Source organism: Pimephales promelas, chromosome 3, assembly GCF_988280905.1.
Source record: "Pimephales promelas chromosome 3, fPimPro1.hap1.1, whole genome shotgun sequence".
NCBI classification, from domain to species: Eukaryota; Metazoa; Chordata; class Actinopteri; order Cypriniformes; family Leuciscidae; genus Pimephales; species Pimephales promelas.
Window position 1 is genome coordinate 23,397,120 of NC_142771.1, and position 14,334 is coordinate 23,411,453.

Consider the following 14,334-nt stretch of genomic DNA (forward strand, 5'->3'; position numbering starts at 1 on the left):
ACAAGCACGGTCGGTGTGCACAGTAAAGCGCCGCCTGTGCCGTTATATCTAGGGGAAATCACCCTTGAAGATTATGGGAGATAAAACTAAAATTCACAGGCTCTGATTTTTGGCTTGATTTTGTTGGTCTGTTGAAGCACTTGAACTATGCCTGCTGAAGACAAACCCACTGTATGGACTAAGATGCAGTCTTATGATCAACAGTATCGTGCTGCAAAATTACTCTGCATGTCATCAGCCAGAATTTAGCTCAGGATCCCATGGCACAAGAGCACAAAAGACTATAGGATGGCTTATACCATCCAACATGCTACAAAACCCTCCCACGCCCCTTCTGAATTAATAAAACTTTTTTATTGTTGTGCAGTGTTAACTCCGGAAAAAAACTGACTTAGTGTGATGTGTCACCTGGCATGTAAAAGAAGAAGCCAACGAGGCAGTTTAGGCAAGTGGAGTGTGTGCATCATTTCTGTGAGTCATCTAAATTTCTTACTAAGAAACAGGTGTGCAGGTGAGTTGAACCATGCCCCATGTGTGAGCATGTCTTTTTGTTTATTGTCTATGAGCAAACAAGACAGATTTATGACTCTAATAATTAAAGTGTGTTCTGGTTTAATTAATGCATTACTGTACACATCCATCATTGATTTGTTTCCTAATGGAAATAGAGGTGAACAAGGACAAAGTAAAATAAATAAATTAAATTCCAAATTAAACACAGGTTTACTCCCAGGACATCCCGTTCCTATAGATGAGGCTGGTTGCTTTATTAAAAGGAATATTCCAGGTTCAATAGAAGGTAAGCTCAGTCGACCGCATTTGTGTATTAATGTTGCTTTAAATAATTAATTCCTAAAAATCAAGATTATGTAGTAGTGAGGCACTTACAAAGGAAGTGAATGGGATGTAAAAGCTGAAATGTGAAGCTTATAATTGTATTTAAGCACTTACATTATGTCTTATGTTAAAACTTGTGTATTATTTAAGCAAATCATATTTAAAAACATATTTTTTTACACTAATATCATGTTAACACATTGTTTACATCTTCTGGTAATATTACTGAAAAGTTTAATGTTTACAGAATGACTCTTATTCACTTCCACTGTAAAAAAAAAAATCTTGCTGTAACAGAAATGCAAAATCAACATTATGCTATACATTGATGTATTGAACCTGAAATATTAATTTGAATGTCTAAAATATACGTTGTTTTATAAACAATGTTCATGATTTTTACCGGCAACAAAAAAAGAAAAAAAAAAAGTTCTAATAGATGATCAAGGCCATAACATGAGCAAGTTATCATGCAGCACTATGCAACAGCACCTCGCTCTACACACTCTCATAATCTAATCTCACTAAGGCATTTGGTTTTGTTCAGCAGCTGTCTTGGTTTTCCTTTATGTCAAATGACTTTCATTGCCTTGTTTTTCTGTGCATCTCTAAACCACCATCATTATCTAATTATTTAGATCTAGATTTGCTGCAGGCGCTGAGGAGCAACTTGCTGAGTTGCAGCCCTGAAGGGTCTGATTGGAGCAGAAGAGTTGAGGGTGCAATGCTCTCTGTGAACTGCTCCCTAGCATGTCAGCTTAAGCCTTCCTCTCTGACGGCTGATGTCTGTCACCTTTTGACCTACTGAAGTTAAAAGCCCCTTCATACATTTACAAAAAAGGCACATGAAACGCAAAAGTAAGGTGAGGCATCAAAGGTCGAAGAGTGCACACATAAAAGGTATGAATTTAAAGGGCCTTTTAGCAAGACAAGCTTGAAGCTGATGTAAAAAAGAAAACATTAGATATCATTTATCAGTTAGAACTTCACATGCAATATATTGCACAGGCTGCCAGAGTCTTAGAGAGGAATGGAGCGTGAACAAAGGCATATAAATGATTATTCATAAAACTTCATGTCACCTTTAAATTTAACACCTGCGAGTTAAAAGAAGAACCCATTGGAAAATCCACAGCAGGTAAATGGCTTACATTCAAGAGGCATTAGAGAGTTATTAACGAGCATTAATTTCAACATGGTGGATGTTTTTTTTTTTATTAATAAAGCTCTGGGTGACTCCAGAGTTTAAAGAGAAAATTCATCCAAAAATGAAAACGCTGCTAACATTTACTCACCACCAGTTTACTACATGCCGGTATGACTTTTATTCCCACAAAACAATAGTCAGGATATAAGTTCAGTCACTAATCACTTTCACAGCTTCAATATATATTTATAGGCTATATATATATATATATATATAGGGCTGTCAAATGATTAATCACATCCAAAATAAAAGTTTTTGTTTACACAATATATGTGGGTGCACTGTGTATAATTATTTTGTGTATATATATATATATATATATATATATAAATGCACACACATGCATGTATATTTAAGAAAAAATATTATTTATATATAAAATATTTATATTAATATATAATATAAATTATATACTATAAATCTATATACAGTACATAGATGAAAATATTTCTTAAATATATACAAGTGTGTGTATTTATATATACAACATAATTATACACAGTGCACCCACATATATTATGTAAACAAAAACTTTTATTTTGGATGTGATTAATCACGATTAATCATTTGACAGCCCTGATATATATATATATATATATATATATATATATATATATCAGGTTATACATCAACACATACCAGCTTTGAGCAGCTCCAAGAACTAAAAAATGTAAAAGTTCAACAAGGTGAAAGACGTGTTTATCAACAAACATTTGTTATGATTCTGATTTTCTCATTTTGGCCCAGCTATACCTTGTTTGCTATGTGAAAATGTCTCCCTCAAAGCTTGTGTTATATTTATCATGTAGCCTATGTGATGCGTCATGGCTTACGTTGCCAAGGGAACATATATGATAATGAAAACACATTTCTGCTCCCTAATATGTACTCCAGTTGAGCCAGGGGTATGTGTAAAAAGCCTTAATCATTATCTTCCAAAATGACAACAAACTCAACTGATCACCCACAATTTCCACCTCATACTTTCAACAATCTAAATCACCCTTTTACTTCTGAAATGGCATCGCAATATCATATCAGCAGCATCTACCACTATCCAACAATACACAGAGTGTTGAGGCAGAGCTTTATTCCAACCGTAAATAGGATTCAGCATGAGAAACCTGTGTGAGGAATTGCACCCTGTTCCTTTAGCAACAGATGCCCAAGTCATCACCAGAAACACACGTCTCTCTTTCTCTCTCTAACACACACACACACACACACACACACACACACACACACACACACACACTATCAGGGAGCACAGCACATGCCTATGGGCTAATTCTCTCTCAGCTCAACACATCAGCATTTAAACCCTTCATTTCATGTGTCACAGATAACGGCAGCAGATCTTCATTCATTGCGCTTAATCTGTTTGTTTCTTGTTCGCGAGCGGTGGAGCTCGAGCAGACAAGCCGCGCGCGCTTTAGAGATTTATCACAGGCCACACAGAGCCTTCGTATTTACACCCATAAATTTGGTCAAAACGTCTTTCAAAGTGAAAACACTCAACCGTATTCCACAAATAATCTAAAGTTTGAAGGCAATAGATTTAGGGGTTGCTACAAGGCTATACTAAACCAATAAACAGCGTGACAAGTAAACTAAAGAAAATGCGCATTTGTGAGCATCCTTTAACGTTAGACTCTGAAAAATACGCATTGAGGCCGATATTTGTTGTTATGCAGAAAAGTCTAGAATTATACATACCCAGCACTAACTAAAATAACGTGCGTAACGATTTCCAGTTTTATTAGACAATGTGTTTAAAACAAATCCTCTCTCATTCCTCGACTTGTAATAAGCAGTCCTGCATCCTAAAGTAATCCATCCATAATTTATGACTCTAGGTTACCAAATATTGGTGAAAGGTGTCTCGACAGCACAAATTCATTAGTTTACATCGACGCCCGGACACACGCGCAACTGGACACATACACAGACACACACACTGCCGCATTAATTCCTTTGTACTTGTATACATATTAAAACACGGGTTTCGTTGTTATAGCCATTAATACAGCTGACAAACAATAGAAAATACAAAATTACAGTTTTAAACGCAGCTGTTTACGAAGGCTATTTATGCACACATTTCCTAGACTACCTAACAACATGCGTACAAAATGTTTGTTTTCCAAGTCATAACATTAAATGTTTACAGTCTTACCTTGACTCTTGTTACTTTGATTTTAATCTAAATATATCCGTCAGAAGCTCTGGTGTGGAGTCGATGTCTCCTCTCGCCTGTCTTTCTCCGTCTTTCTAGCTCTCTCTCTCTCTCTCTCTCTCTCTCTCTCTCTCTCTCTCTCTCTCTCTCTCTCTCTCTCTCTCTCTCTCTCTCTCTCTCTCTCTAAATTGATTCACCCTTTCGCAGAGCTGGAAGCACAGCACTGTCTGCCTGTGAGTAGTGGCGGGTCAAATGGAAAAATACACGCAGAAAGAGATAGCAGCCAACTTTACCAAAGTACATCTTATGATGAAATTTCGAATGCAACATATTTATGAGCCAGGAGAACATGCAGTGTGTTTAAAAAGGCATGAGGTCAAACTACATAGGCTATTGGCCTGAACCAATTGATAGCCTATTAAATTAAACAGCAAAAGTGACATTCGAAGGTGAGATGTCAAACCGACCAGTCAAGTTTAAGTGTGTCAATCAAACCTAAATGCAGAACGTAAACACTGCAAATAACATGTTGTAAAAGCCAGTCGTTTTAGATCTTCAGACAGACCTAAACACGCCCCCTATTTCAATAGCTATATATTTACCAATCAGAAGCAAAACAAGTTTTCGGGTTCCCATACATGGACTTCATGCTGCAAAATGCCAGAAAATACATCAATTGGAGTTAATAAGAATTTTTATTCTTACCATTATAGTCTGAAAAGTTCATTCAAGAAGTAAAAACGTATGCAGTAGAAAATGTGAGCCATATGAGGCTCAATGGCTATAACCTTTGGGTTGTGTGCCGTGTTTGTCCAATCAGTTACAGTTACCGCAAATAAGACAATTAATCCAGGGTTTTAGACGGCTGCATTTATGAAAAAGAAACACCTAACCATAAAAAAATTCTAACAAAAGGTTTCTCAGCTGTTTTTTGTTGTATTAGGTGTCCTAAATAACATACTAAAAGTTTACCAAAGTTTGACCACTAGAAAGGTGTAATTTTCAAGATGGCGTCTAAGATGGGCAAGAAGCCCTTAAAATATCCTTCATTATTTGACTTAGCAAAGTAATATTGGTGTCTAACCCCATTTTTTCTGGGTCTATGAATCCATTGAACTTGTCTAAATTGCACTGACATGATTACAAACTTATGGAATATATGATTTTGTGAGATTACTGTAAGGATTTATCTTTGTTTGGGGTGAACCAGAGATGTAAACCATTTAACCTGTCATCTTATTCCTACTCAGTACGTGTTTTTGGACACATACCCTTTTTTTGCTGAAACACAGACTTTGCATTCAAGGTAAAAATTATTGCACCCAAAAGTAACTTAAATTGGATTTGTATAACTCTGATCATAAAAAAATCTGAATTAGCCCGAACAGAGGCCTGTGTGTGAACCCCCTAAAAAGGTCACTTATTTCAATTTGAATAAGGTAATACATATGCAATGCATCCTCTATAAATGTTTTTTGAGTATACAGGGGGCATTATACTAAACCCAACAAAATTAAATGCACAATTTTCAGCAATTGACATTGTTGAATTAGCTTGAGGAAAAATTACACTCCAAATGCAATTTTGACCATGAGTCATGTTGTTATAATCCAAGAAACTTGCCCCATTTGCTGTAAAAACTTAAGAGATGGCTCATTACCACCACTGTGACTTTATTTCTGTTATACATCTACAAAAGTTATTGAGATTCAACAGAAGTTTCGACGGCAATGGTCAGTGTTTGCTGTAGTTGGGCTCTTGACCCTTTTCACTTAGTTTTGTTAGTTTTTCTCTGACTATTCCGACATTGTGTTTGTAAAGTACATTTGTTATTGCCTGAGAAAAGCTGTTAACAATATGTTGAGATGATGATGTAATCAAAATGTTGTGACCTGATAGACTGAGTCTAAATCTTTGACAATATGAGTGATATTGTGTTTTTGCATTGATGATTGTAGCCCTGAGTTTCAACAGTTTGAGATCCAAGAGCAATATGAACAATTTTGAAAATTCACTGGAGCTTTTATGTTTAGACACACAAACATCAAGAATCAGCATATGAATCACATCAATGGTGAAAATAAACAAACTAGTGAGTGACACACAGATCAAACCTGAACATCACAAAACAAGCTATTACAGTCATAACAAAACAATAGCAAAATAAAAGCAAACAGGAAAAACAATGAAAATTACAGGACAATTCAGCTGCATAATTTATTCATACTGCAATGCATTGTGGGAGCCATGGATGCATTTTGATTGGTGTCTCCCATCATGCACTGCAACATGAATCTATTGTGTGATTGCCACCATTCTGGAGATTCATATGTAGATTCTTGATATCTGTGTGGGATTTTAAAACCTTCAGATTAGTAAAGCACTGCTGGAATTAGCTACTGTAATGAAAATGAATAGAACCTTTGTATATTCAGTTTATAATGCTGGCTGAGTGAATCAAGCAACTATAATATTTAATTTATAATAATCATTTAAACATAACCATCATGACCTGGGCTGTGTTTCCCAAAAGCATTTTAAGCCCAACCTGATCGTAGAACAATTGCAACCAAAAGTCTGTACGCTCAAATTTGGCTTTCAGGATACACAGCCCATGTCATGGTTTCTCTTGCAGTAACACATGTGCTGTGTAAACGCAGAGTTAGAGCAGCCAGAGAAAAAGTAATGTTAAGAAGCAAAGGGTCAAGAGCCCAACTAAAGCAAACACAGATCACCATAATGGTGACATGAAACGAAACATTCCATAAAACATCATCATCTAAACTTCTGTTCAATACAAATAAGAATGTGTGTAGATGTATAACAGAAATAAAGTCACAGTGGTAATACTAATTACAATAACGTGTAAAGGCTCGAAGTCAGTAGTTCTTGTGTTTCTCTTTTTTTCTGTTCCTGTTTTTTCTCTTTCCTTCATTGATTCTTCTTATTAACATCAGGTGTCACCACTAATGGCCAAACATCACTTAATTAATCACTTAATTATCTCATGAACTTCAACACTGCTTCAGTGTTCATTTTTAACACCCTGGAGTTGGACCTATATGTACACCGAGAGTGTATATATGTACACTGGGGATTTTGCTGTGTACTTAAGGGAAATTTTACTTATTTTTCGCATAAATATGCTTGTAACCAATTGCTTTAATATATAATTGTACTTGAAGTCACTTATCTACCATGCAAATATGCTAATTATAATATTACATGGCCAAAACATGGTCTAGGAGGAATACAAAGGAGTAATGGTCATTTTAAAGACCTGACGGCCGCCATTTTGAAAATGGGGCCTTTCTTGGAGTCAAACTTTGGTAAACTTTTAGTATGTTTTTAAGTACATCTGATACTACTATAAACCACTGAGAAACCTTTTGTTAGAATTTTTTTGGGGTCAAGCCATATTTGCAGCTGACTATTTAGGAATATGCAGTGTGAAACATTAGTTTACAAATACTCAGGATTAAAGGCCCTTGTACACTGAGTTCGAAATTTTCGTATGTGTTTTTCGTATTCGTGATTCGGTGGCTCTGAATTGTCAAAACATCATTCAAGCACTATTTAAACTGCTTGAGATGCGAAAAACTCAGAAAATCAAACCCGATCCAATTTTTTTGTGACGGACCAAAGTTTCGAGGGCCGTGTGCAAGGGTGTTTGAAATAACGTGAAGTCGCATTTATTTTTTAACGAGTGAAAAAATTGTAACGTTAATTTTTTAACCTTAATCGTTAACGGTTTAGAATGATCCGAGCCATCCGAAGTGTGAGAAGGCGTATGGAGATCACTCACGATCATTCTTGCACCGAAATTTGAAATTAGGGGGTTGTTTACATAACACCGTTTACAACGGTCCTGAAATTGCAAAGGATACCGTCATTGTTTCCGTGTAAACAATAAAAACGTGAATTTGTGAAAATGGTGACGTCATGCACATGCGTATTACAATCTATGCACGTAGTGTTTCTTTAAAAAGTGCAGCATAATACAGTGGTTTTAGTTGTTTTCACAGACCCACGTGAAAGGGGAGGGTTTTGACAACATTGTCTTCTGTAGCCCACGCAAAAAATGCATATTTACTACATTACTTGTTGTATACAAACAATTTAAACTAGCATCAGTGTTATTTTCTGAGTATGTGCTGCCGAATTACTCTCGTTTACGTGTGAATATACCAAAGCCACAGTATATCGTCCTTTCGCAGCGGTTTGGCCAATAAGAGAGACAAAACGTGTAGCCTATTTAAATCTCTTATCCACAGGAGCAATTTCTTATCTAATGAGCAATGGCACAGGTGAATGTCAGTTAGACCGTATTTCATGCGTGTCACATCAAAGCACGCAGGACATGTCAATCAATCGATGCACTCTATGGTAGAGACAGACAGTTGTCCTTTAATTCACACGAGACAGGCCTGGTAAAGCATAAGAATTTCCGGCTTCACACTTTGTGCAGCTATAATATATATGTGCGTATATGCGTGTGGTACAGAACGCATATGCGCGACCACAACACGTGCGCACACCGCTTAAGATGTTACGTTGGCATAGCAACTCAGAGGCGCATACAGTAGCCAAATCAGCCCCCTGCTCGCGCTCCTGAGCACCCAGCATCTGGCTTTAAACGCTTCACCTTTTCTTAACAATTTAGCACGAGGTTGCGCAAAACATCGCAATAAACAATTGTGTGGGATATAACTCGATACACGGGGGCGTGAAAACATGAGTTGCTGCTTGGAGGAATTGGAGGTAAATGAGGTGTGAGAGGAGGAGGGAGAGGTCAGTGGAGGAGAGACGGGGGAGGGGGGGGGGGGTTATATCAGATGGCTGATTAGCACAGAATTGATAACGTTCTAAATTCAGACACAAGGAATCAGTCACTGCCTCGCCACTTTTAACTCTTCACTTCCGACTCTACTGAGAGTTCTCCGCCTGCAATAAACGTCTGAGGGATGAGATTGCGGCTGACTTTACCTCCCTTTTCCTTTCTCTTTTTTTTCAGGATGGATATGGAACAGAGCCTCTGTGTCTTTCAGCCTAAAATGATATTCACACTTGGCTACGGCTTCCTCAGAGGGGCTCGTACTACAGGTCAGTGGCCAATCCCGGCACCCATGCCCCCGAACAAACTCACTTCGTCCTTCCCTCCTCCGTCGCTCTCTGCGGCGCGCTCGCTCCACTGACATCACATCTATACCCTTAGCTCTCTTTGAGACGCCCTCCCCTTCCCTTCCTGCCTTTTGCCCCCGAACTGCGCTCTATGCAGTAGTAGAGGAGGCATTGTTCACAGCCCACAGCTCAACCCTGGAATTCTACACCAGTGGGTTCTCTCTCTCTCTCTCTCTCTCCTTCTCTCGTCCAGCTTCAGCATCCTGCTCCTTCTTCCTCTCCCTCCCTCTCTCTCTCTATTAAATTTCCAGTCACACAACAGTGCAGTGGATATCCCTCCCTCCCTCCGGTTTCTCTCTCTCTCCCTCTCACTCTCTCTCCTCTTTCCAATCTCCTCCCCTCTCCCACAGATACCCTCCTATGTTGAAATCTTGCTGGATCTCTGTGTGTCTCCCTGTTGACTGCTCTCTCTCCGAGTCAAAGCCCTCAATCTCCATTGATTAAGACTGCAAGCTGTCCCCCTCCTCATTTATAATCGCCTCATCTCTTCCGCTTTCACCCCAATTAAAACCTTTCTCTAGCTTTGAGCTCCCCCCACCCCGACTCACACTATCCGGTATAGCAGTTGTATACGTTGCAGTGTGTGCGTGTGTTGGTTGACCATGTGGACTGTGTTTTTCTTGGTCAATCTCCATCTTTCGGTCTCCCTCATGGGCAGCTGAGATTTGACTGATTATGTGGACACCACAGGCCATTAAATGAACAGTGATGCGGGCCGGCTGGAGGATTAATGCAGTTCAAATGATGAAGACAGATCAGACGCGCTGTACACTGTAAGGCCCTGTGAGCGTGATTACCGCCCTTCACAGGGAGCTGCGGGAAAGCGTGCGGCCCTTTGAGCGCTGCAATGCTTCACTACCTTTAGCGAACAAGGCGCGTTTCACGGCAAGCGTCGGAATTAATGCTCTCCGCTGTGTCCTCACCTGCAGAGTGAAATACTCCTAAACCACAGTGTGGGACGACAGTGCTCTCGGGATGAGTTTCTGATCAGTTTTGCAGTGCCTGCTAAATGTTTTTTCGATGTGGGTGATGTGTTCATTTTTCAAATTTACATACAAAATACACAAATTGATTTGAATACAAATATGTGATGATGAGCATGTTTTTCATTTTTGTATTTAAATGTTGTTGTTTTTTTGTGGGAAAAAAGTTAAACATGTCAGGATGATACAATAGGAGTTATGCCGAGCGCCCAGCGTTCGAGCCGGAAACCGGTATACGACCGGTTTGCAGTGGTTAGGTTATCTCTGAAGTAACTTACAGGATTAGTTCAACTCAAAATGAACTGATTTTCCTGATAATTTACTCACCCCTGCCATCCAAGATGTTCATGTCTTTCTTTCTTGTCAAGCAACATGTTGAAGTCCAAGGGTTTTGAAGAGCTTCAAAGGGCTGTGTACGTTCCCAGCTGTGGAATAGGGTCTTATCTAGCGAAAGGATTGTCCATATTCTAAAAAAAATAAAATAAAATAAACATTTATACTTTTTGTAACCAGTAACCACAATTGTTCATCTTGTGCTGGTCTGCGATGCGCCAGGCAATACGTTATCATGTTGGAAATGTCAAATTAACTATGGGGTAAGGAGACAGACACCACTGTCTTGCATAGCTTTAAATCGTGAATAAATGAGGAGGCGTAAAACTTAAACCCTTTGTCTAACCGAGTATTCAGGGCTCTGGACGTCTGATTGGCAATACGGTGTACATGGATAGAATGGGTAGCTCCCATAAACACCAGAAGAATGTTGTGCATAACCCCTATTGTTCTGATCAGGGTCACTGTTGGCCAAGCAGAATTGTATTGTTTATCCCACTCAGACCCTGTGTCCATTACAATGGACATCACATGTCAGCCCCCTTTTTTTTTAACTTCTGGAGCATTTCACAATGGACAAATATGGAATAAAAATGCAAAAATGGAGTCACTAGACCCTTCCAGAGCTGATATACTGAGATCCCACGCAACATTTATGCCATGATAAATATCTCAGCTCTGGAAGGGTCTAGAGCCTCCATTTTTGCACTCAGATCTTAGTCTCATGGCCCTCTATCAGAATCCAGAGTTTGAAGAAGATTGGAGAAAATTATTTTTTCGCACCAAAAAAAAACCGAAAGGGGTACCACTGTCGTTTTTTTTTTTTTTTTGGGTTGAAATTTTGAGTTGCTCTGATCTTCTTGAAACTCTGGATTCTGATAGAGGGTCATGGGACTTAGACCTGAGTGCAAAAATGGAGGCTCTAGACCTTTCCAGAGCTGAGATATTGACATCCCACGCAGCATTTATGCCATTATAAATATCTCAATATCTCAGCTCTGGAAGGGTCTAGAGCCTCCATTTTTGCATTTTTATTCCATATTTGTCCATTGTGAAATGCTCCAGAAGTTAAAAAAACGGGGCTGACATGTGATGTCCATTGTAATGGACACAGGGTCTGAGTGGGTTATGGTTTTATTGAACAACACTTAAAATACATAATGCAATATAATAACAAATCATCTTATGGAATGTACATTATGTATTATAACAAATGCCTGCAGATGATGCCAGCAGCCTAGTGACTGTTGTTGTTAAAATTTACAGCATTATCAAATCCTTGTTTATATTGGCCAAACAACACTTAATGTAAAAGTCCACTTAATCTTTAATATTTGGGCACTTCTTTGCAAAAGAAATGCTACAGACACTGTAATTTCTTGAACAAGAACACATGGACAGGTATCAAGACATGCAAACTGAGAGCAAGCTGTTTTAGGTTTTATTTTGAAATCGCGGTGAACATCAATTTGCATATTTAGAAACTTATTGATGTATTCTCCTGTGTTAGCTTAGGTCTATAAATGATAGCACGATACTATGCTATATTATATATTTTTTAAATGATTTAATACATCGCTGCAGTAATAGAAAACAGTCTAATGATGTATGATGTTTTGTTTTTTGGTTCGTATTATCGTCCATGGAATGCTACACTTCCGGTACTGACAAAAATTGCATTAGTTTCAAACCAAAGCTGGTCAAATTATTAACGCGGCATTAAACACGGATGATTAATTTCACCCATTAGCTTCAATAGTCAAAACTTTTGCATATTTTTGAACATACCCGAAAGTGATGCACGGGATTCATCTTGGGCCTTTCCCCCTTTCTGCAGACAGCTTTTGTTTTTTTTTCCCGGACGGCATACTGCCTAGTTTAGTACTCAGCCCGTAGCAAGCGTGCGGTGGCGGGATGGGTACGGCAATGGAAAGAAAGAAATTATATATATAAATGCACCAGAGAAACATGGGCGCCGTCATCTTTAGAATATTGTCTTTGAACTTCCGGTTCTATATATTTCTATGGCCCAGCATAGTCTGGCTGTCCAGAAGTAATTAGCTGGTGAAGTGGATTTACTTATTGTAGAGTTAACAAAAGTTATCATGAGCATTGTAATGTTTATCATAAGCATTCTAAAGCAGATGTCTTAACAAATGTCGAACGGGAATTTTTTTTAATATATTATTATTATTATTATTGCAAAGAAAATTTGTGCCCCATCCCCCCCCCCCCCCCCCCCCTTGGAGTTGATACCCTACACACACTAATAATCTCGAAATTATTATTTTTTTTAAAACAAAATTGGAATATATACTTTTTTTTAATCACGTGTGACATCAAACTGCCCCTTTCCTTGAATATGAAAGTATTAATATAAATTGAAAAAAATATTATTGTTTTTTAACATGTGAAACCAACAAATAAAGAGTATACATTTCTAAGAAATCACGGTCTTCTTTTAAGAATGTCCCTGATCTCCACTACATCCATTGGTCTGGTATGTTTGAGTGTGTCTAGTTTTCATAACACTTTTTTTTTTTTTTACACAGGTCCACCAGACATGGTGCAAACGTTGCTTCCTCTCCGCTGCAAGCATGTCAGCAGATTTTCCAGCAACATCAAAATTTGCTGTTCTCAAGGGCATGTCAGAATACATCTAACGCAGTAAGTAATTCATGCCATGTTTGTGTCGAGCCCTGTGTTGTCCTTTTCCGAATGACAGAAAGGCGGGGCTCCTGTTTTTCGGTGCCGTTGAAAGGTAACGTTAGCAATACAGAACAATATATGAAACATGATGTGATGTGTGATGTAACCATGTGCGGCACTCCACAGTTCATCTTGCTGTTACTTACAGTTGCATTAAAGTTTAACTAGGTTACTGCATTAGCACAAAGCACACTTGCACTGTTAACTGCACAATGTTAGCACTTTGTTCAGTGCTGATTGCTTAGTACAGATGATTGTACAGATGATTCCCTGTGACAGCGAATATTTTCGGAATGAAAGCTTAACATTGCAGAAGTGATTAGCTGGACTCCCAACAACAAAAGTTTTAAAAACGTTTTTTTTTTTCTATGCAGTATGCATTCTGGATGTCCAAGATCACAAGAAAACTTCAATGCTCTCTTTGTCCTATTGGTTCTAAATTCAAAATGTTAAACGGTTTATTTAACACAGAATACCTGTGGAATCAGCAGCATTATGCCCATTCAGACTGTCAAGTGTTTTTTTTTTTTTTATGTGCTGTGTATAATTATTTTGTAAATATAAATAGCCTACACACACTGCAAATAATTCTTAAATATATACATGCATGCATATGTATTTATATAAACAAAATGATTATACACAGCACACAGACATATATTATGTAAACACAAACTTTTATTTTGGATGTGATTAATTGCAATTAATCTTTGCACAGCATATATATATATATATATATATAGAGAGAGAGAGAGAGAGAGAGAGAGAGAGAGAGAGAGAGAGAGAGAGAGAGAGAGAGAGAGAGGCATATATGTGTTTCTTAAAAAAAAAAAAAATTATCTCATGTTATGACAATGTTTGGCCCTGGCCCCCACTCGGTAGTTTACACAGTAAACTATATATTTAAA

The 14,334-nt window shown here is 38.0% G+C and overlaps 1 protein-coding gene across 3 annotated transcripts in view; it reads right to left on the reverse strand.

The window, feature by feature from the left end:
- The window catches only part of lrrc4ba (leucine rich repeat containing 4Ba), a 48,511-nt gene extending 35,852 nt beyond the window's left edge, over positions 1-12,659 (reverse strand). For 2 of the 3 annotated variants that reach the window (XM_039686219.2, XM_039686218.2), the window contains exon 1: positions 4,221-4,359. The gene's annotated coding sequence lies outside the window, so the exon portion shown is untranslated. Of the gene's footprint in view, positions 1-4,220; positions 4,360-10,711; positions 10,852-12,505 lie in introns of those variants that run through there. The other variant, XM_089128523.1, reaches the window with a different exon arrangement.
- Positions 12,660-14,334: the final 1,675 nt, after the last annotated feature.